At 42.2% G+C, this 21,445-nt stretch overlaps 1 protein-coding gene across 2 annotated transcripts in view; it reads right to left on the bottom strand.

Annotated features, from left to right (window-relative positions):
* The window catches only part of JAZF1 (JAZF zinc finger 1), a 337,621-nt gene that overhangs the window by 50,447 nt on the left and 265,729 nt on the right, over window positions 1–21,445 (bottom strand). The window lies entirely within an intron of this gene.

Genomic DNA, 21,445 nt, shown 5'->3' on the forward strand with positions numbered 1-21,445 from the left:
CCTAAAGAGCAAAGGTCAACTGCATTTTTGAAAACTGCGATGAAAAGCCTAGTGAATAGAGTATATGAAAATGTTTAGGTGAAAAAAACATACACTTGTGCCCACTGCCTAAGCGAAGAACCAGACCATAACCACACCTCTCAACTCCCCTCCGTACCCCACCCTCTCACCAACTGTGCTTTGACTATTTTAATACAATTCATCGTAAACTAATTCCATTGCACTTAAACATGGTATTTTACCCAACCCATTTCACATTCTGCCTACAAAATTCCTTTGTATTTGTCTTCATTACACTGCGGCATTTTGTAAGTCAGCAGATAGCTCTCATGCCTGGTAAAAGCTTTGAGTTGCTCAAACACCCAATGAAAAAATGTTACAATAGAGTTACAGTGTCTTAAAATGTCTACTTTTACACTTGGAACATGGCTGGCACATTTCTTAAAGGGCTTTTGCAATATAATCTATATGCATAAACTGGATTTTATATGTTGAACCAAACTGTAATAAAGCTACAAGTTTTGCCTTGAGCTCTTCGGTTTTGTGCTACAAGATGGTGATGATTTAAAAAGAAGAAAGGAATGACAATGTAAAACAGAATTGTTTGCACCCGGCAGCCACGTACTCATTTATTTTCAGATGTAAAGTTGGTTCTGTTGCTCTTAAAACTTCTTTTTTCCCTCCTCATAAATCTCTACTCAAAATCTGGACTATAGAGAAAAGCAGGAACGGGTGCTTTCGTTTATTATTCTAAGTACAACTGCTAACTGCCATACTGCTGAGCTTCTTCAACTGGGGTATGCAGTGCACCAGGGAGTGGGTGAAACCACAGGCTAAACATATTGCTTCTTCCAGGAAGACCAAGTGTTTTCAGTGTAGGTCATTCAAGTTAGGTTTTCTTTCCTCAATTTATTTAATTTATTTATTTATTTTTGGCTGTGTTGGGTCTTCGTTGCTGCGTGCGGGCTTTCTCTAGTTGCAGTGAGCGGGGGCTACTCTTCGTTGTGGTGCGTGGGCTTGTCACTGCGGTAGCTTCTCTTGTTGCGGAGCATGGGTTTCAGTAGTTGTGGCTCGCAGGCTCAGCAGTTGTGGCGCACGGGCTTAGTTGCTCCATGGCATGTGGGATCTTCCCGGACGAGGGCTCGAACCCATGTCCCCTGCATTGGCAGGCGGATTCTTAACCACTGCACCACCAGGGAAGCCCTAAGTTAGTTTTTTAAATAGGAAAATCAACACAGATATGCTATGGAATAGAAGGAAAAATTTACATCTTGCATCTTAGTTCAAAGCATGGGACTTGGAGTCAGGCAGGCCAGGGTTCAAATGCTGGCTGTGTGACTTACTATGTGACTCGAGGCAAGTTGATGAACCTCTCTAAGCCTCAGCTTTATTCTCTGAAAAATGGGACTAATAATTGTAGATAAAGGGTTACCATACCTCTTTTCCCTTTCTATAAGAGACTTTGATCTTTGGTTAACTCTGGTAACCTGCCAAGACGGTAAGTCAAACATGCTACAGGGCAACACTGCTTATATTAAGACTGACCCCCCCAACTGGTAAATGACATCTGGAGTGGGAGGAGCTAGAAACCATCTGTCCACACCTGTTAGGAAGCCAGAGCTCTGGGCTTCCTGAGCGCCGTGATCTTGCCCCTGAACATGCCCCTTGCAGAGAACTGGGGAGCGTGTCCAGGGAGCGTTATAAGAGCTTTGATTCCAGGGCAGCTCCCATCTTTGCCCGAGGGGCATCTTCCATCTGCATCTGGATAGACTGCCATGTGTACCAGTAAGGACTTCACAGAAGGTGTGACGCGGCCCTGCTGGCAGGCTGTGGCTCTGCCTTTTATCTCTCTGAAAAGACCCAGCGCCCATGGCGGCCTCTGGTCATCTTGTGAGTCTGAATATTCATGGTGGAGGAAGGTCACCTGCTGGTGGACAAGGCAATAATAGTGCTGACTTCAGAGGACTGTTGTGAAGATTAAACGAGGCAGCAGTGCCTGTCATGTAGGAAGTGGCTGTTATTATTATAGAAAGCTTCATAAATGTGGTCTTATCTGTATATTCCATCTACCTTACTCCAAGATTCTTGAGGATGCACTGCATGTCTATGGCTCTGAAAGCACCTGGTTCATGCCTCATGTACAGTAGGATAGGATGTGGAATAGCTGACCAGGAATCAGCCCAGAGAGTGCATAGAGAGTGTCAGAAAGAAACTCCTGCCAGAGAGAGAGAGTGAGCTAGCAAGCTTTGCAGGCTTTGCAGTGTCTTCTCTTACTCTGGTTAAAAAGTATAAAAGTATCACAGCTCACAGTTTTTACTGTAAAATAAATACTCTCCTACAGCTCAGAGATACAAACAACTATAAACAACCACGACAATGTGCACACACATATCCCTCACCTTCACCCCCTCATGGATTTGGTTGGCTATGGACAGCCATCTATTTTTGGCTTGTGTCTGCTAAGTGTTTTCTAGAAGCGAGAACGAGGCACCATGTTAAAAGCATTAAACATGAAACTCATAAAACACTTCTGCCAACCCTTCTCTCTCTCCACTCTCCCTCCTTCTCCCTTGGATTGGTGGTTATGAACTTGCAGCTATACCCATAAATCAAGGCGAGCTTGCCATACCAAGATCCACAGCTGCAGAATTTATTCCTGGTGACAACACACACACACGCATGGGCATAAGAACGCCTTTGGAGCGCTGGATAACATTCACCAGTTTCTCCCTTGGCAGTGTTGCCCTGTTCCTCTTTCACTTATCACCCATGACTTCACCTATTTTTTGGAGACTTGTTTAAACCTTAAAGTTTTCAAGCAATGTTCCATCAATACAGTTGTCTGTCAAAAGATGGGTGGATTCCCAATGGCAAAGAATCACCTGGGGAGACAAGTTTATAAAGAACCTGATGAGGCAGAATAAACAAAGGCTGTGACTGCAGCCAAGGACTGGACTTAAGTTGGCTCTGAGCATTTTCCACCTTCAAGGGCAGCTGCACTTCGACATATCCTTGAAGGACCAGAGCCCAGATCTTTCCTTCATCAGGATTAGAAATGTTTCCCCTGTATTCCCAGATGAGAGAGAGCTCAGGCTTGGGAAGCCACACCACTCTGTGGTCTGATGAGTTTTTCTCAATCGATTTTGACATGACTCGTGATCTTCTCTGAAGCCCTCAGTCATCGCAGCCCACATGGGGTTTTAGAGCAGCGAGGAACCTGGATGAGACAGGTCACCTCATCCAACCCCCTCATTTTTCACAGTAACTGGGAAATGAGGTGAAGGGGGCTGTTCAAGGTCACTTTGCTGGCTGGTGGCAGAGCTGGCATCTGAGAAGTCAGCCTTGGGACCCTGTCGAACGTTCCTGCTCTGCCAGGCTGCCACTGGCACAGCGAAGAACCCTGAGCTTTCTTGTGTTAGCTGGAGAGTCACGGTTAAGTTGAAAGGGGTTAAGGAGCTGAAGCTTAGGGCCTGAGGAAATGCAGAGGAAACCCCTCAGGGGTTTACACGTTGGAAGTGGGGCAACTGGAAGAGCAGGGGCCTTCATCCTCCCAGGGTCTGCCAGTTCTGCTCTGTGGGGTCCCTTGGCTCCTGGGGGCCCTGGATTTGTAGCCTCACTGGGCTGTGATGCAGGGAAGGCTCGCTGTGCCCACGTCCCTGAATTCTTTCTGCTTTGCAATGGCAACTCTTCTGAGTACTCGTGTGCCGGTGCGGGCTTATGCTGGCTCGTGAGAGCTGATCATTAAATTTTTAGGGATTTAGGCCAGTTGTTAAACATACCCATTATTAAAAATTAAATTATGTGATTGGGAGTTTGGGATTGACATGTACACCCTGCTATATTTAAAATAGATAACAATCGTATGATATCCCTTATATGCGGAATCTAAAAAGAAATGATACAAATGAACTTATTTACAAAACAGAAACAGACTCAGACTTAGAGAATGAACTTATGGTTACCAGGGGGGAAGGGATAGTTAGGGAGTTTGGGATCCACATGTACACACTGTTATATTTAAAATGGATAAACAACAAGGACCAACTGCATAGCACAGGGAACTCTGCTCAATGCTATGTGGCAGCCTGGATGGAAGGGGAGTTTGGGGGAGAATGGATACATGTATACGTATGGCTGAGTTCCTTTGCTGTGCACCTGAAACTATCACAACATTGTTAATTGGCTATAGTCCAATGTAAAATAAAAAGTTAAAAAAATAAAATAAAATAACCAACAAGGACCTACTGTATAGCACAGGGAACTCTGCTCAATACTTTGTAATAACCTAAATGGAAAAAGAACTTGAAAAAGGATACATGTATATGTAAAACTGAATCACTCTGCTGTACACCTGAAACTAACATCGTTAATCAACTAAATTCCAATACAAAATAAAAATAAATAAAAAATAAATTATGTGAACTTAAAATTAAAACAAGCATATTAAAAATAAAGGTAACAGGGCTTCCCTGGTGGCACAGTGGTTGAGAGTCTGCCTGCCAATGCAGGGGACACGGGTTCGTGCCCCGGTCCGGGAACATCCCACATGCCGCGGAGTGGCTGGGCCCGTGAGCCATGGCCACTGAGCCTGCGCGTCCGGAGCCTGTGCTCCGCAACGGGAGAGGTCACGACAGTGAGAGGCCCGCGTACCGCAAAAAAAATAAATAAATAAAATTAAAAAAAAATAAAGGTAACAATACACAAGGTTTATCAGTTCTTATCATCTTCTTTCATTTTACTATTATCTATGCTATTTAGGTTATTTACATTAATAATGTCATATTAATGTAATAATAATGTAATAATAATTATAATGTAATAATAATGTCATATCATATAATGTCATATCATATATGATGCTGTGTGCTCCTGCACATTTCTTCCCAACTCTGTTCAGCAATGTAATGTTGGTTGCTTGAAACTGGTCATGATGGGAGTACTTAAACCATGGAAACTGGCAAATATTACAAATCAGGGTTTTCTCCCCACCCCAAGAGTCAGTCGTTAAACATTTACCAGTATACCTGTAGTTATTATTATTATTTTTTTAATACGGAAAGAAAGCATTTGAACCAGGCTCCTTGCCTATTCACTAAAGGAGCTAATCGGGGAAGGGATGAAGGATGGATAAGGAAGCCACCTTTTCCTTTTTAAAAGTATAAAAATAAGACTTCTCATTAAAGAACACTTATAGAAAAATTTTTATAGATTTGTGACTTGTGCTTAAAAACATTTTTAAAAATTCGGTAATACACACACAACTGAGGGTACGTATTTACAAGCACAGTTTAAAGAAGAATAAAATGACACTCCATGTACTCACCACTCAGCTTATGAAAAATTTGTTTACCAGAACCTTTGAAGCTTGCAGATACAACTATGGTTGATTTTTCAGGGTATTTTCCTTCTAGTATTGCTTTTCTACACATAGACTGAACTGGATATTTCTTAAATAAAAAAAAAGTCACTTGAGGGTTCATTCACTGTTGACTAACAGCCTGCAAATCTGTGGTGAGGCAAAGTCATGTTTTCCTTTTGAAACTGAAACTGCCATAAGATTAATTTTAACCTTCCTACAAATCAGAAATGCCCAAGTTACTTTAATTTAATATGGTCATTTGCAGTAATATTTGTTATTGCTTGGGGAAGTACATATTCCTTAAGTAAATTTTCAAGACTCCATTATAAATCTTTTAAATCCTTAGACCACAATGTTCATTCAGTCTGACATATTAAACGTGGAAACATGACTATAACACCGCAGGGGGAAAATGTCAAATTGCTGGTCCACGGAGACCAGTTTCAACCACAAACTCAGGAAATTTACAGAGTTGGCTGGAGCCCGGGCAGAGCCCGCCCTGCACCTCACTCTCCGGCCAAACACCTGAGCCCAAGTGTCTTGCTGGGGCAAAACCACTTGGCTTCCGCCCGCTCTGGAGAACCCAGTGATGCAAGTGACCACTAGAAATTCGAGTCTGTCTCAGAAAAACCCGACAAGAATCCAAACTCTGAGATGCATGGCGTGGTTTGGTTGTTATAAGACTCTGAAGAGGCCGGGTAGTCCAGAGGCCGGAGCTGTGTGTCAGGAGGCTCGTTTTGGGGAGAAGAAGTGGGTGGCCTCTGGAAGTCCCAATGCTCCCCCCAACCCCCGGTCTGGCCCTGGTTTTTCTACTTGTTAAAACTGAGCAGTTTTGGTTTTATGGTTATAAGAAATATATCACCCCTATGTTCCTTCCCAGCTCCAACAGTCAATGATTCCCGCAGGCCGTGTTTCCCAAACTTTTTTGACCTCAATCCATTATAAGAAAGCCTGTACACACACATGTATAATTAGGTCCACAATCGGCAATTTTGAAATCTCTAGAGCTCTGAAAATTGGAAAGTTTCTTATGTTTGACAGCAAAACTCACGGGGGGACCAACCCTGCCATGAACTACTTAAAGGCTATTTACACACTTTATTTATTGTATTTAGTGTGAATATTTATATGCTTCACTGCACAAACATCAGTGTGTTTGATTACAGGGGGCTGCCCTGGACCCTGTAGGGAGAGTTTTGTAATAGGCAGTATTTGCACCATATTGTCTTTCTGAAATTAGAAGAACTATGACTTGTGAAACGTATCTGGGCACAAAGACAAAGCATTTTTTTTTTTTTTTGCGGTACGCGGGCCTCTCACTGTTGTGGCCTCTCCCGTTGCGGAGCACAGGCTCCGGATGCGCAGGCTCAGCGGCCATGGCTCACGGGCCCAGCCGCTCCGCGGCATGTGGGATCTTCCCGAACCCGGGCACGAACTCGTGTCCCCTGCATTGGCAGGCAGACTCTCAACCACTTCGCCACCAGGGAAGCCCAAGACAAAGAATTTTTATGTAAACATCTGAAACAAAAATTTCTTGAAACAATCCTTACTACCTGTGATACACTCTGATATTTTTCTATTCTATTTGATTTTAACAAAACATCCTGGTCATGACCACCACACTAATTTCTTGACCTACTAATAGGTCACGGCCTGCTGTTTGAAAATATTAGTGTAGCAGTTAAGAGGTGGGCTTTGTAGGCAGACTGTTTAGATGCTAATTTCTCCTCTATATTCTCCAGCTATGTGACCTTGGGCACGTTACCTAACCTCTCTGTGCCTGTTTTCTTACCTATAAATGGTGAAAATAATAAGGGCTATCTTACAGAGTTGTGAAGATGAAGTGAATTAATACATGTAAAGCACCTGGAATAGGGCCTGGCACTCGGTGTTTGACAAATGTCATATGAACGACTCTTGTTCTGCAAATCCTAACTCACAAATCTTTCATTCTGACGCTTAACGTCGCAGTTTGGTTACTTCTGAGCTGAACTACTAAGTATTAGGATAAGTATTGCCATCATGAGTTCTGCTGATTCTGAAAGCAACAAGCCACCTTCACTGTTTCTGCATGCATTGATTGATTAAATTACTGCTTCAATCACAGGCAAATTTGAAAAAGGTAGTTACAGTAGCTGGAATACAAACAGATGGTTCCTCTCCTTAAGGACAACGTGCTGGGAGGTGGAGCATCTATAAACCCACACACCTCCTCTTCTTTACTTCTCTGCCTTGATTTCTTGAGAAGAAGCCAACTGTAGAAGGCCTTTCTAGCAGGACAGGCAACAGGAGCACAGCTACTTGATGGAAAGGTGTTTTTCTATGCAGTTATAGGCTGCCCTCTACTTGGTAGATTCATAAAGTCACACAAGGCTCAGATGTGGTCCACAACCAGACCTCTGTACAAAGTACCACATCCAACTACTTCATTTCAAGCTCAAAAGCTTTGATCTGCCTTTTCAATGGCCCTTTGGGCATTGCCATGTTTTGGTGAAAACCAGTTTGTGAAACCAAGAAAGCTTCTAAGGAAAGCTGCTAGGAGCTGGCAGATAGACCACAATTCTAAGCACTCGCAAATCTGCTAACTCATCGCTCCGGACAGTGGGATCTCTGACCTGACAAGGACAACAATCGATCTTTCCAGTGGAGAGTACCTTAGGGATTTTCCTTTTCTCCAACTATTACAACACGCAATCCAGGACAAGGATGGACGGAAAGCCAGTAAGGAAGCAGAATGATCCGTAAGACATTCGAATAGAGGCTATGGGAATAATGGCACATTTCATCATGTGATCATGTGTGGTCCACATGTCAGAGGACCTGGCTGTTCTAGGTCGCAAGGTAATGATGGCTTTCAGAACACACATCTGCTAATAAATTCATGGGGTGGCTCCTCTCATTTTAGCAACTTAAAGCCACAGTGAGGTTGAGGGGTGTTTGGTTAGAACAGCTGGCCAGTGAAACATGACCTGCTGGCAGCAAGTGGAGTGACTGCTTGTCTGCGCCCCTTCGTTAAGAGAAGGGCCTTTCCTGGTGATCACGGAACTTAACGAATGCTCTTCTTTTCAAATACAAAAGACAATTTGGACTCCCAAGTAACATTAATTTCAGAAAGTTTCTAGTCACGTTTTGAACAATCATATGTTTCACTTCTCATCCCAGAGCTATTTTTGCCTTCACAATCTGAGGCCTGTGGGGTGGATTTTGAAGCTTCATAAAATTTTTCGCAGTGTCACCAAAACTCAGAGCCTCTTTTAATAGGCTGCTGTTAAAAAGTTAATGCAAAATAATAAAACTAAAAGAAGCACCAGAAGAAAACCCACACCATCTAATCAGATCAGTTTGGCACTTAACTTGTGAGGGGTTTGTGTGTTTGTGTGTGTGAGATTTTCATCTGATATTCACATGGGTTGTGGGCATAACTTGTGAAGCACACCAATGAATCAGATTTGGTTCTTGGGTACCAACCCAAAACCAACAGATTTACTGCATTAAGTGAGACACCTTTTTTCTTCCTCCCTTTTCTTTACTAAGTTTACATGTGATACATACAGGAGGATATAGTTCCTGGACTTTGAGAAGTAGTTCCAGTCTAATTTGCACAAAAGAAATTAACACCAGGGCAAGCCAATTTCATATCAAACACTGTAGCTAGTTTATTAAGAGTTCACCTTATTTTGGGGGACAGAGAGAGGAGAAAAGAGAAGGACATAAGAAAAAAAGAGAAGAGGTGATCTTCCTCTTAACTACTCTCTTGACAACTGTATTTCTTTCTTTTTTTTTTTTTTATAGAGCAGCTATAGTACAGCTTGAGTATTCTAAAACTTTAAAAAGTATTTATTTAGGGACCTCCCTGGTGGCGCAGTGGTTAAGAATCCGCCTGCCAATGCAGGGGACACAGGTCGAGCCCTGGTCCGGGAAGATCCCACATGCTGTGGAGCAACTAAGCCCATGCGCCACAACTACTGAGCCCGTGCTCCGCAACAAGAGAAGCCACCACAATGAGAAGCCCGCACACCGCAATGAAGAGTAGCCCCCGCTCACCACAACTAGAGAAAGCCCGCACGTAGCAACGACCCAACTCAGCCAAAAATAAGTAAATAAATAAATAAGTTTATTTAATAACTAACACTCGGTTGCCCATTTCTATTGCCAAGTGGTACACCTTATCTACCTACCACCTACCATCACCAGCCTCTCATTAAAAAGAAAAAGCCATTGTAACATAAAATATAGAAAGGACATAATCTTGGAATAAAATAATCCTTTCATGAGAAAGACTGTCCTTTATTCTGAGATTATGGTAACAGTAGAACAGGGGAAGAATAAATGTACTTAACTTTTTTTGAGATGCAGAGAAGCTACAATATAAAATTTAATTTTATTATTTTGTAATCACATCATATGTACATTGTAATATACTGTTTATAATAATATGTTGCTTATAACTATTCTCTAGATACAAGTTATTAAAAATATCCAACTTTATTTTCTATCATGGCCATTGTTAAAAATTCAGTTTCAAGGAATGTTGACTAAAATGGAACTATTAAATTTAGGAGGAATCATTTGCAATATGCTGCAAACTGAAAGAAGCCAAATACATGAGCACCCAGACCCAGGGGCTTCTCCTTTCCCAGAGCTTGGAGAAACAACACACAGGGGCGGTGAGTGTTGGATGCCCCTGCTCCTGGGCCCCACACGCCCTAGGCAACTTGGAGACTGCAGACCAACAGAAACACCCTTATGAACAGCATCATTCAAAGACTAGTAGCTGTCTGTGAAGAGTACTTAAGAATTACTTTTTTTTAAAACCGATAATCTCTTTCCCGGAATTTTAGCGCTCAAATGAAATTCATGCATGGAGGCTAAGTAACTGCAGTAATGAACAAAATCCCATCCCTGAATACCATTATTTTGTATATTCCCAGTAAATACTGGGTATTTTCTCACAACAAAGGAATAATATAGTTAATCTACCTTAATGAAATCTCTGGTTCAGGTTCCAGCAATCACTACTTAAAGCCACAGGTCAGCGTAAATTATCAGTGAAGCAATTAATTTTGATTTACTTTAGCCCGAATAGAGTAAACTGTGGTCTCTTTCATCGTCAATGCCAAGAATAAAAACCACTTCTGAAAACGAAGCCCACAAATCTCTGGTTTGACGGCCAACTGGAATATCCCTCTGTTGGCAACTCTCTATCATCCTTTCCATTCCTTTTCTACTTTCATCGAATTGGAAATAACTATGGCTATTCCTTACACATGGTTTTCATTGCTAATTTGACATCCGTGTAAAAATCAATGAACAAAACAAAGAAGCTGTATTTTATGAGGTTTTGTGGTACAAAACTACAAATAGCTTTTGAGTTTCCTTGTTTTGCCTCTTCTGGAAGTAAATTAACTGAGTTATTTGAGGTTTCCATGTAAACTGCTAATGAGATGATGCATAATTCTCCTCATAAGCTGGGAAAAGTTTAAAAACTAAAGAAAAAAAAATTGGATTTAAGTCTCCAGAGTTTTAGTTCCAGTATCATTAACAGCTGTGAACACAGCTTGGTTGAAAGTCTAGCTTCTGGGGGCAAACTCCTTATTTAGGTATTCAAGCTTCGGCAAATTATTTACCCTCTCTTGTCTTGGGATCCTCATTTATAAAACAGAGGTAACCCTAACACCTACCTCATGGGGGTTATTGTCAAGATCTCGCTAGATAAAAGCATGAAGAGCACTTGGCTCAGCAAAATACTGCACATATGTCAGGAGGCTGCTCAGACTCTTGCTATTTCCATGGTGTTGGCCCTATGCCCCTGACTCTCACCCAGGAATTATGTCAAAAATGTAACAGTCATCTGACTGGATAATTCTTATGTAAGAGGTCATTTGTGCAGGGAACCTATGCAGTCCAGTCTACCTAAGATGGACTTAGACAGAAATCTAAGTCTGGGGTCAAAAGTCTCTGTTTCCAAAGAAAAGCACTTCTCTGACGCTGCCATGACCAACCCACTTAGGTCGGCTCTTCTGACCAAGTGGGCTGGGTGACAGTCAACGTTTAGTTAAGACAAGTGACTTGGAGTGAATCTAGAACCAGGGGATGGGGTGAACTGGAGCACTCTGGCTAAGGAGACTTTGGGTTGAGAAAGAGGAGAGGAAGCGTGTGAGATGGAAGAGGACTCTCAACGTCAGAGGAGATCTCACACAGGTAGGGTTTGTTTATGCCAGGGACGGCACGCACGGCGTCTCCAGTGTCACTTATAATCCACTCGGCCCATGAGAGCCATTGCAACTCCATCCCAGCCCTTTTCCCTGTGCTGCTTCTGGATTCAGCCTTAGAATCTTCCTTTTCACCAGCCCTAGGTTGCCACTATCCACTGATTAAGGTGATGTGTAAGTTGAAAGTTTGTGCCATCTCTGACTTACACATTTCCCCCAATATCCGCTGATATTTCCACTAATATTTCAGCTAATATCCCACCCGAGGCATATTCTAACTCAGTTGGTACATGCATTATCCATCCTCAGAGAATCAGGGAGCAACGATGGCAGACAACACACTTAATAGCTGAGAGAGAAAGCTGACTTTGTCCAAGATGAGAACTGTCCCCAAGTGAGGCACAGACCTCAAGTTTCATGGGCCTTGGAAGCTGATTATTTTCCCAAGTGATTCTTCTTTCTTTTTGTTGCAAGAGTTCAGTTAAGCTGTTTCTGGACTAAAGTGTTTGGTGTTCCCTGTTTTCCAGGAGGTTTGCACCTGATAAATGCGTTTAGGTATTGGATTCTTCAGGTAAGTACACACACATTTGAGGACTGAATAATCATTTTTTAAAAACTCAAAGGGGTATGAACGTCCCTGTGTCTTCTTCCTGCTTGACTTAACCCAAGGAGTTTGTGAATGCTAAAGATACCTGACAAGCTATAAACTGTGAGTAAATGCTGGAGGTGAAGAGGATGAAGGGGTTGAGGATGGTGATTATTTAAATTTTTTATCAGAGATATTTTCAAAAACACAAAACTAGAGAGGTTAGTGTGATGAACTGCCATGTTACCAACATTTTGCATCTTGGTTAAACCTTCTCCCCTCTTCCCTTTTTAGGTCATGATTATTATCCTTCACATATTTCTTATCATCCTGTGTTCATCTGATCGCTTGAAAAATACATAGGGATAAAATAAATGGCAGAAGAATAAGGGAGAAGGCAAGAGAGAAGAGAGAAAAAAAAATTTCTACATAGTCCCTGGGAAATATCTAATGAAGATTCAAAATTGAGTAAGATGGTTAGTGGCATAACTGCAGGGTCTCCCTCTGACACAGACACAGCTAAACTATAATGTCTGCAAAATTTGAGCACTATTATACAGAGTATATACTGTTGAATGACACACCAAAGGTCTATTAATATGGAAGGTCTGAGCCAATGGCTCCCAACTCTCAGCTATGGGGGACCCATTATAGTGTTGAATGGTGCACTGCTTTGAATATCATAATGGTACTGCTGGGGTCCTTTAAATTTGGGGAGAAAAGGGAATAATACAAAATTACTAGTCAGTACTGCTTCAAAATTAATTTGTATTTTACAAGATCCCCTAATCACCTTTCCCCCACGTGTTCCATCCCAAACAGGGACTTTACAGGTTATTTTGAAAAAAAAAAAAATTCAGGGTATGTGTGTGGGTACGTGTTTAAAATTTTCAAGAATGCCGCTGTATTGAACTGCTAATGAAGTGTTTCTTGGAGGGGCTTCCAGACCTTCAGCGGATTGACAATGAGCAGTCTTTATTTGCATGCCAAAAGCGTGCACTAATCCTTAGCACCAGCTGGTTCCCAGAAATACATGTGCCCCCCAAATCCTGTTTATCCTGCTGGTTTATTTAGCGAAGCTTTTCTTCACAGAGAGCACGGGCCTCCATTTCAGGCTGACCAACCTGTTTATTCCAAATCCCTAATGAATGTAATTAAAGCTTTAGTGGACTGCAGCCAGGATATAAACCACCCCCCCCCTTTAAACTTGTTGAGTGTGCAGGACTGGTCCACGGCAGAGGGCTTCCTGTGTGAGGACTGAGGCCCTGCTCTCCCAGAAGGCCCTGGACACCTCTGCACCCAATGCCCAGGCCATTTCTGATGCCCAGGGAGTCGTTCGTCAGGCTCACGCTCACAAACCGAACTGCCCCCCACCCCTCTGGTGTTCACCGGACCAAACGGGCTCTCTCTAAACATTCCCACACATGCTAGTCTCTTGGGGATTTTTCTACTGCCATTATGCCCTGGGAAACAAGGCTAATGTCCTAACTAAAATACTGAATACTTCCCAGCAACCTAGGAGAATCTTGTTAGATCCTGCAGAGACCTCTTGTATTAACCCGCCTGCAGAGAATCGCTCAGAACCTTTCCAGTAACCAAACCCTAAAGGTCTACAGCTTAAACCCAGAGTGCTTCTGGTGTTCCTACAAAGTGCAAACTGAGCCATAATGGCTCTGGTGAGTTCACATCATCTAAGCTTCAGGTGGATATCTGGAAGTTAATACTGGAGAAGGGAAAACGATTTACAATTTAAAAAAAGCCTTTTCAGTATGTACTAAGCTACGTGTCTTCTAACTATTGCCTTACTGAATCCTCACAACCACCTCGTCAGGGGTTATTATCAGTCCCATTTTACAGATGACAAAATTGAGTCTCAGAGACATCAGGTAGTTTGCCCAAGGACCCACAGCTAATAAAATGCTGCGGGAAAGATATAAGCAAAAACGCTCAAGATCTGTGATGCCCAATCCAACAGCCATTAGCCTATGAGGCTACTGTGCACTTGAAATGTAGCTAGTGTGACTGAGGAACTGAATTTTTTATTTTATTTAATTTTAATTAATTTAAACCTAAGTAGCCACATGTGGCCAGTGGCAACCATATTGGATAGCATGGAAATGGAATGTTTCCATCATCACAGAAAGTTCTGTTGGACGGTGCTGTTATAGCTGATAAAAGTTCAGTTCTGGATATGCTGGGTTTGAAATGGTGGTGGGACATCCAAGGCGGATAAACAAACAGGTTAGCAACCTAGACTTGGGAGTCATCCACCCAGAGAGGAAAGCAGGAGAGTACGCAGGGAGGGAGAGCAGGGACAAGGGTTGAGAAGGGAAACTGGGGGTGGCGGTGGAGAATGCCTATACATTTTAGCCAGCAAGAGGAAGAGGAGCCCCCAAAGTCACTGAAAAATGGAGTTCTTATACTTTTTTCAGGCTTAATAATTTATTTCTCCTCTTACACTTTAGATAAGCATTTGGGGAACAAATATTTTGCTTAAGACTGAAGATCCAACTTTTATAATTAAAAAAAGTATATGTATTTACTGTTTACACGACTGTTTGGTGCAAAGATATCTTCCCTTTGAAAGGTATGACATTTATGCCCTCCAGCTCAGAGCCGCGTACACTATGTGCAGAAAAATGTTAGCCCAAGACACAGCATCCCATGGTTTTGATGCAACGTGCAGGAAGTGGTTCAAATTTAATTGCAAACTGTCCACAAACTCCCTTAATAATGAGATCCCAACAACTTGTTGGAATAAAAGCTCTGATGCAGCTCCCTGCTGCGAAGGGTACTTCACAATGATTTTCACTTAAACCTCCCCTTTCAGTTGCCTGGGGGAAGCCTTCATGAATTTATCCGATCCTGTATTTCTTACTGTGTAATCAATGTTATCCAGAGGAAAAGTCTAATTCTTTTCCTCATTGGGAATGAAAAGTTCGCTCACAATGCCTTTACAGTAAGGAGTTTCACTTTGGTAAGATCTGAGACAAAACTCTCTTTTCCTTTGGTGAGAAAGATCTTGGGCCAGTCTACCCCATGCTCTTTATCCTAGTGTCTGGAGCACCCATTGACTTCAAAAGGGAATTTCCCACCCACCCCTGTAGATGGAGGTGGGCGATGCACAGAGGGAGGAAGGAGAGGGGGTAATGAGAAAGGCACGAGCAAGGCGATAAAGGAGCCTGCTAAGGTTAAGGTTAAAATTAAAACACAAATCTTGAAATTTAGAGTTCTGAAAAGCCCATTAAAAGATTTCCAACTTTTTCCTCTATATAATTTACAATGGGGCTTTGGTGACTACTCACAGCACAAGTGGCCCTAAAACACACAACGCAGAATTGGGGAGAGAGGAATTCTGGGGATTAAAATGCAAGAAGCATGCAAACAGAATGCCAGTGTTGCCTATTAAAATGGGGAAAAGATTGGAGGATGCCAAAATGAAGCTCCCATTCTCCCCACCCTTGCTTCTGATTGTCCTAGGTAGTGTTTGCAACCACAGTGCTGAATTTACATACAGCCGACTTCTGCCTCATTTATGCAATTAACCACAATTTCTCTGTGTGTGCATCACTCCCTGGGAGAACATGAAGAATCTGCAAGGAGATGTTATCTCTTTCAGGATAACTGGGAGCCATTTAGTGGGTAATTCACTGAATGGAACCCCAGTGCCTTTGAAAGAGTTGATTCATCTCCTGAGGGGCCTTGAGAATGTGCCTCATCAGGCCTAATGGAACCAAAGGGACGTCATTACAGAAGAGCTTGTATTATTTTCCTTTTTTTTGGTAACCAAATTGACTTTTTCTGATGTTTTTAATTTTAATTTTTAATTTTCTGAACAATGCATTGTTAAGAAAAAACAAAAACCAGAATAAGGCCACACCTTTTGGGCAAGTAGGACTGGGAGGAGAATGTTCTTTCCTAAGGCCTGGCTTCTCTCGCTCTCTGCCTGTAGGTGGAGGAGGGATGTGGACAGGGAGACCCCGTCGTGAACAGTGCTGGGTGGGCCAGGCCTGGGCAACCTCCAAGGGGCCTTGAGGATGCTAGACAGTGGGCACATTTACTGCTCTAAAGATGGAAACCACTTGTCCCCTTCAGGCTGCATCAGAGCTCAGCTCAAACCCTTCCTTTCCCTTCATCTCCTGCCTGATTGAAATTTCCAGAAGAAGAAATTCCAGCCCACCCACGGGAGCCCTTCCAGATGCCCCATTCCTCTTAAATGCAAGCAAAGAGATACTTTGGCCACTTAAATTCAGTGGCCATGGCTCATGGGCCCAGCAGCTCCACGGCATGTGGGATCTTCCTGGACCGGGGCACGAACCCATGTCCCTTGCATCGGCAGGCGGACTCTCAACCACTGTGCCACCAAGGAAGCCCTCTCATTCATTCTTGGTGAGGTTCTGACTCAGCAAGGGCTGTGGTGCAGAAAGACCATGGTGGGAACTGCACACAAGACCCGCATCCAGCTCTACCGCATGCTAATCCCATGCCTGTGATCAAATTTTTAAGCTCTCTGGGTTTTGGTTCTCTTATCTGTAAAATGGGGGTATGATTTACTCATTTCTTTCTTTCTGCCAGCTCTGGAAGAATGCAAGGTGGCTCTCCAGGATCCATAAAAGTACAATAAAATAGAATGACTGATAGGAAGGGCAGAAAAAGTAGGACAAACACGAGGCTGGGGACATAGCAGAGAGGCAGGGATGGGGCCAAAACAAATGGGGCTGAGAATGTCCACTGACATAGTTGCCATGTGGGTTGAATGTTCCTGAAAATCCTTATAATTTGGAAAATTGTGATCGAATGTAGGGAATTGCTCCTAACATTTGCAGCAGCTACTGAGCCCAGGACTATGTGTGCTGTAATTCTACTTAACAAGTATGTATGGAGGTACAAAGGCTGAGGGAGACGTGGAGAGGAGGAAGCCAGCAGCCTGGTGGGGGGACCTAGGGGAACAGCGCCAGCGATTCTCCAGCAGAACGTGGCAAGCACGTCAGGAGCAGGATGAGGCTTCAAGCAGAGGCGGGGCCAGGGTCTTGGATATTGAGAACTGCGTGCAGGCACCCTCAGCGTCTGTTATGTCTGTATAATTCTGTGTCCCCTCTGTTTGCAGACTGCATTTCCGACTCTCACGTGTTAATAAGCATGACTGCCAGGAAAGCAGCGCTCACATCTCTTACAAAAAATGGAAAATCCTGCTCACCAGCTAAGGGTAAGAGGGGTGTGTGGCCAACACTGACCTCGCCATTCTTACTCTGTCTCCCATATAGATGTGCCACTTCTCAAAAAGGACTGGATGATACAAACTTTCATTTTCACACAGGGTTCTCTGAGCATCTTTAATACCTGTTCAACCTTGACTCCATCTCATGTTCAACATCCCCATAGAAAAGGGGCCTCTGGATTTCCTAAGACATGCACAGGGCTCAACTTCCTTTTAGAATCTCCCCATCCCAACCCCCGTTGTGCTAATGGAAACTATTTTATTTGTGGCAGTAACCAGAGTGCCATTTACTTTAAAAATTTTAGCTGGTGAAGAAATGAGCCCTAGCTCTTAAAAGCAAGGATTACACTAGCCTCGGTAACCAATGAGATGGAACACCAGCCATTTTAGCTACAAACTTCTGTTAAGAGTTTATTATCAGGATGATCCCTTAGAGCAGGCCCTATTAAAAAAATAATCACCATCTGCTCGACTCCCTTCTTTTTTATTAAACTGGTCATTAATTACTGGTAACAACTAATTTCATCTGAATTTTATTGAGTAATTATAAAATAAACAGGGGAGGATATCAAGCTTCCTGCCTTGCTTAGGACAGGAATTCTTTATAATGTTATGTTTCAAAAGGGGGTGGTAATAAACCACCAAATTCCATTTACTATGGTAATTACAATTCTCAAAATTCATCCTTCCTGTGGTTAACGAGTGCCTTCTTTCAGGTTCGCTCAGCCTGACTTCAGCTTGGGTCATTAAATAGCAAACTAGTTTTCACCCACTGGTAACAACAGATCTTTCATGGCTTATTGCCTAATTAATTGAGGTGCATAATTTGATCGCTATAACTTTTTAAAAATTTCATATTCCATGTATCACATAGCAGTACGCTATTATTGTAGCGTAATTTAAAGTGGACTGAGTTTTAGGGTTTTGACTAGAATAGGTTCATTATCCTGGATAAGGTAAAGTGCAAAGTTTTACCAATGTTATTCAACTACAACATTTAGGTTAAAACATTTGCAACAAGTCATTAATTTAATAACGTGCTCATCCAAAACAAATCATAACTCATTTCTTTTTACTGCAAAAGTAATTGAGTAATGAATAATGAAAATCATCCTACTTAAAAGGGCAGTAAATATGTTGACTTTATTATTAATACTCAATTTTCATTAATAAGGCAGCTATTAAATTTCAAACATGATGGACTTGATTTATTGACTTATTCAAGATAACAGTGAAATATTATCTAGTAAATACCACGGTTCTTGCAAGAGAAGAGCTGATCATGAAATAAATGAATTCAACTTAAATTTCAGCTCACATTTTTAACTATTCAACCTCAAACCTCTTGTTCCTGTATCTCACATGTTCCTTAAAAGAGTTTTAATTGTCCGTGTACAGGTGCACACACGCATGTGTGTGAGAGAGGTGGGGAAGGGCCCTAAGACAGCTCTCCACATTACTGCACCCTGGTGAACTGCAACTCTCTGGTGAGTCAGTACTGGTTTGGTCACTCTTAGACTACCCAAAAGGAGTTCATAATAAAATACCAAGAAGATATTAGTTATACCTAAAAGGTGGTCTGTAGCCTAAGACTCAAACACAACATTTCAGTGATGGTTCAGGAGAAAGAGAAAAAAACTCATTCAATGTAAAGGGCACTAGTTGAATGTGTTTTTTAAACTCCTGTAAACAGAATTACAGTTGATTCTTCAGTTATTCACAGCAGTTATGTTCTATAAAGTTGCTGCAAACACTGAATTAGTGAAAATGGAGCCACTGTGTCGCAAGTACTGATTCTAAGTTTAAAAAGAAATTTTAGTGAGTAGGCGAATTCGCAAATACGGAATCTGCAAATGATGAGGACTGACTGTACCTTATACCACAAACTTATACTACTCATTCACCCATGTATTACATTTGCTTATCTGCTGTAATTCTCTTCACTTATAGGACAACCTCAGCCCTATCATAAGCCTTTTAAGCAATGGCATGGCCCAGAACATACATACTTTATTTAGCAAAGCCTGAAAAATTTCTGGGAATCACTAACTTTTAGAAGAATTGGAATAGTTAAAATTTCAAGTCATATATATTTTGAGGACATTTCATGTTCTTGTCAAACATTTTCTTATTTATCTGCATATTTCAGAGAAGGGCTTCATTTCACACTAAGAGACATTAAGTAACATCCTGGGTTTGTCTAGCTCTAACTCAACAGTGACTTTTTTAAAAAAATTAATTTATCTATCTATTTTTGGCTGTGTTGGGTCTTCATTGCTGCGTGTGGGCTTTCCCTAGTTGCGGCGAGCGGGGACTACTCTTCGTTGTAGTGTGCAAGCTTCTCATTGTGGTGGCTTCTCTTGTTGCGGAGCATGGGCTCTAGGCACATGGGCTTCAGCAGTTGTGGCACACGGGCTCAGTAGTTATGGCTCACGGGCTCTAGAGCACTGGTTCAGTAGTTGTGGTGCACGGGCTTAGTTGCTCCACAGCATGTGGGATCTTCCCGGACCAGGGCTCGAACCCATGTCCCCTGCATTGGCAGGTGGATTCTGAACCACTGTGCCACCAGGGGACCCCAACGATGACATTTTTGATATAAAAGATTCAACAAAAGATTTCTTGCCTGTTACCTTCATGGGAAGGATATTCACAGCTTAATCTTATGGGTAAGACCTTTATCTTATGGGTAAGACCTTAATCTTATGTGTGAGACCTTTATCTAGGAGAATTGAAATTCAATTAAAACTTTTTAGTTGTTATATAAGCGTCTGGACCAGAGATCACAAAATGATGGCCTACAGGATGCTGACTCGAGATTAAAAAATGAGATTTGACATGGCAATCCAGATTTCCAGATTCTTTTGGAAAATTAGCAGCTTTGGCATCACTGGGCCTGAATTCTTACACAGCAATGAGGTGAAAGCAGAGAAGCAAGCTGCCTCCCACATAAGGGGCGTGGGCTCTCAAGTTCACTCCCTAGTTTTCTAGTACCCAGCCAGCTCCACTCATTTACATCATCTGGCCGATATTCTTAAGCACCTAAGTTTCCTACCCTTTGCCTAGACGTGCGAAAAACCTTCAACAACATGTTCAACAAGTATTTATTAGATGGTCTGGCTTTCTGAAGATAGCCAGCTAAGACTCCCTCCAATTTGGAGAACTTGAACGAGGTAAGAAAATCAATCTAAACAAACAAAAAAGCCACCAACAGATCAGCAGTTCTCAGTGAGGGAAGGGAAGAGATGAAGTTTAAAAATGTACCAGAAGGATTTTGGTTGGCAAGGGCGGATACAAATGGGATTCCTCCATGAGGGAGTTGCACGTGTGCACGAGTGTGCAGAGGGGGGTGGGCAGACCTAAGGTAAAGAGCCACGATATGAATTGGTATTTGTAGGATGTACTGACTGTGAGAACATCACTTTAATTATTTGGTCAGGAAGAACTGGATTCACTTTGGGAAGGGTTTTTCTTGTACTGTTAAGTTGGACAGGGAGGGCCTCTTTGTTACATGCCTTTTTAAAAAATATACTAAGATCTGAAAGAGACTTACAGACACAGAAAACAAACTTATGGTTACCAAAGGGGAAAGGGGGATGGGGGTGGGATAAATTAGGAGGCTGGGATTAACACATACACACTACTATGTATAAAATAGAAAACCAACAAGGGCCTACTATACAACACAGGGAACTCTACTCAGTGTTATGTAATAACCTATAAGGGAAAAGAATCTGAAAAAGAATATATATATATGTGTATGTATGTATGTATAACTGAACCACTGTGCTGTACACCTGAAACTTACACAATATTGTAAATCAACTATACTTCAATAAAATTTTTTTTTAAAATATACTAAGATCCTGTGATGGGTTTTGAATAGCATTAAATAGTCCTTCAGGATTCATCTGCCCCTCGGAACATGTAGAGATCTACCTGCAAAGGGGCCAATTTACGCGCTAGTGACCGTGTCGTTGTTCCAGGTTTCACAGTTGACTTGGCTGACATATTCTCAAGCCTGTTCTAAGGAGGGCCTGGCTATGCAGCAGTGGGAGCAGAAACCGATCCAT

The sequence above is a fragment of the Delphinus delphis genome, chromosome 9 (genome assembly GCF_949987515.2).
Source record: "Delphinus delphis chromosome 9, mDelDel1.2, whole genome shotgun sequence".
NCBI lineage: Eukaryota > Metazoa > Chordata > Mammalia > Artiodactyla > Delphinidae > Delphinus > Delphinus delphis.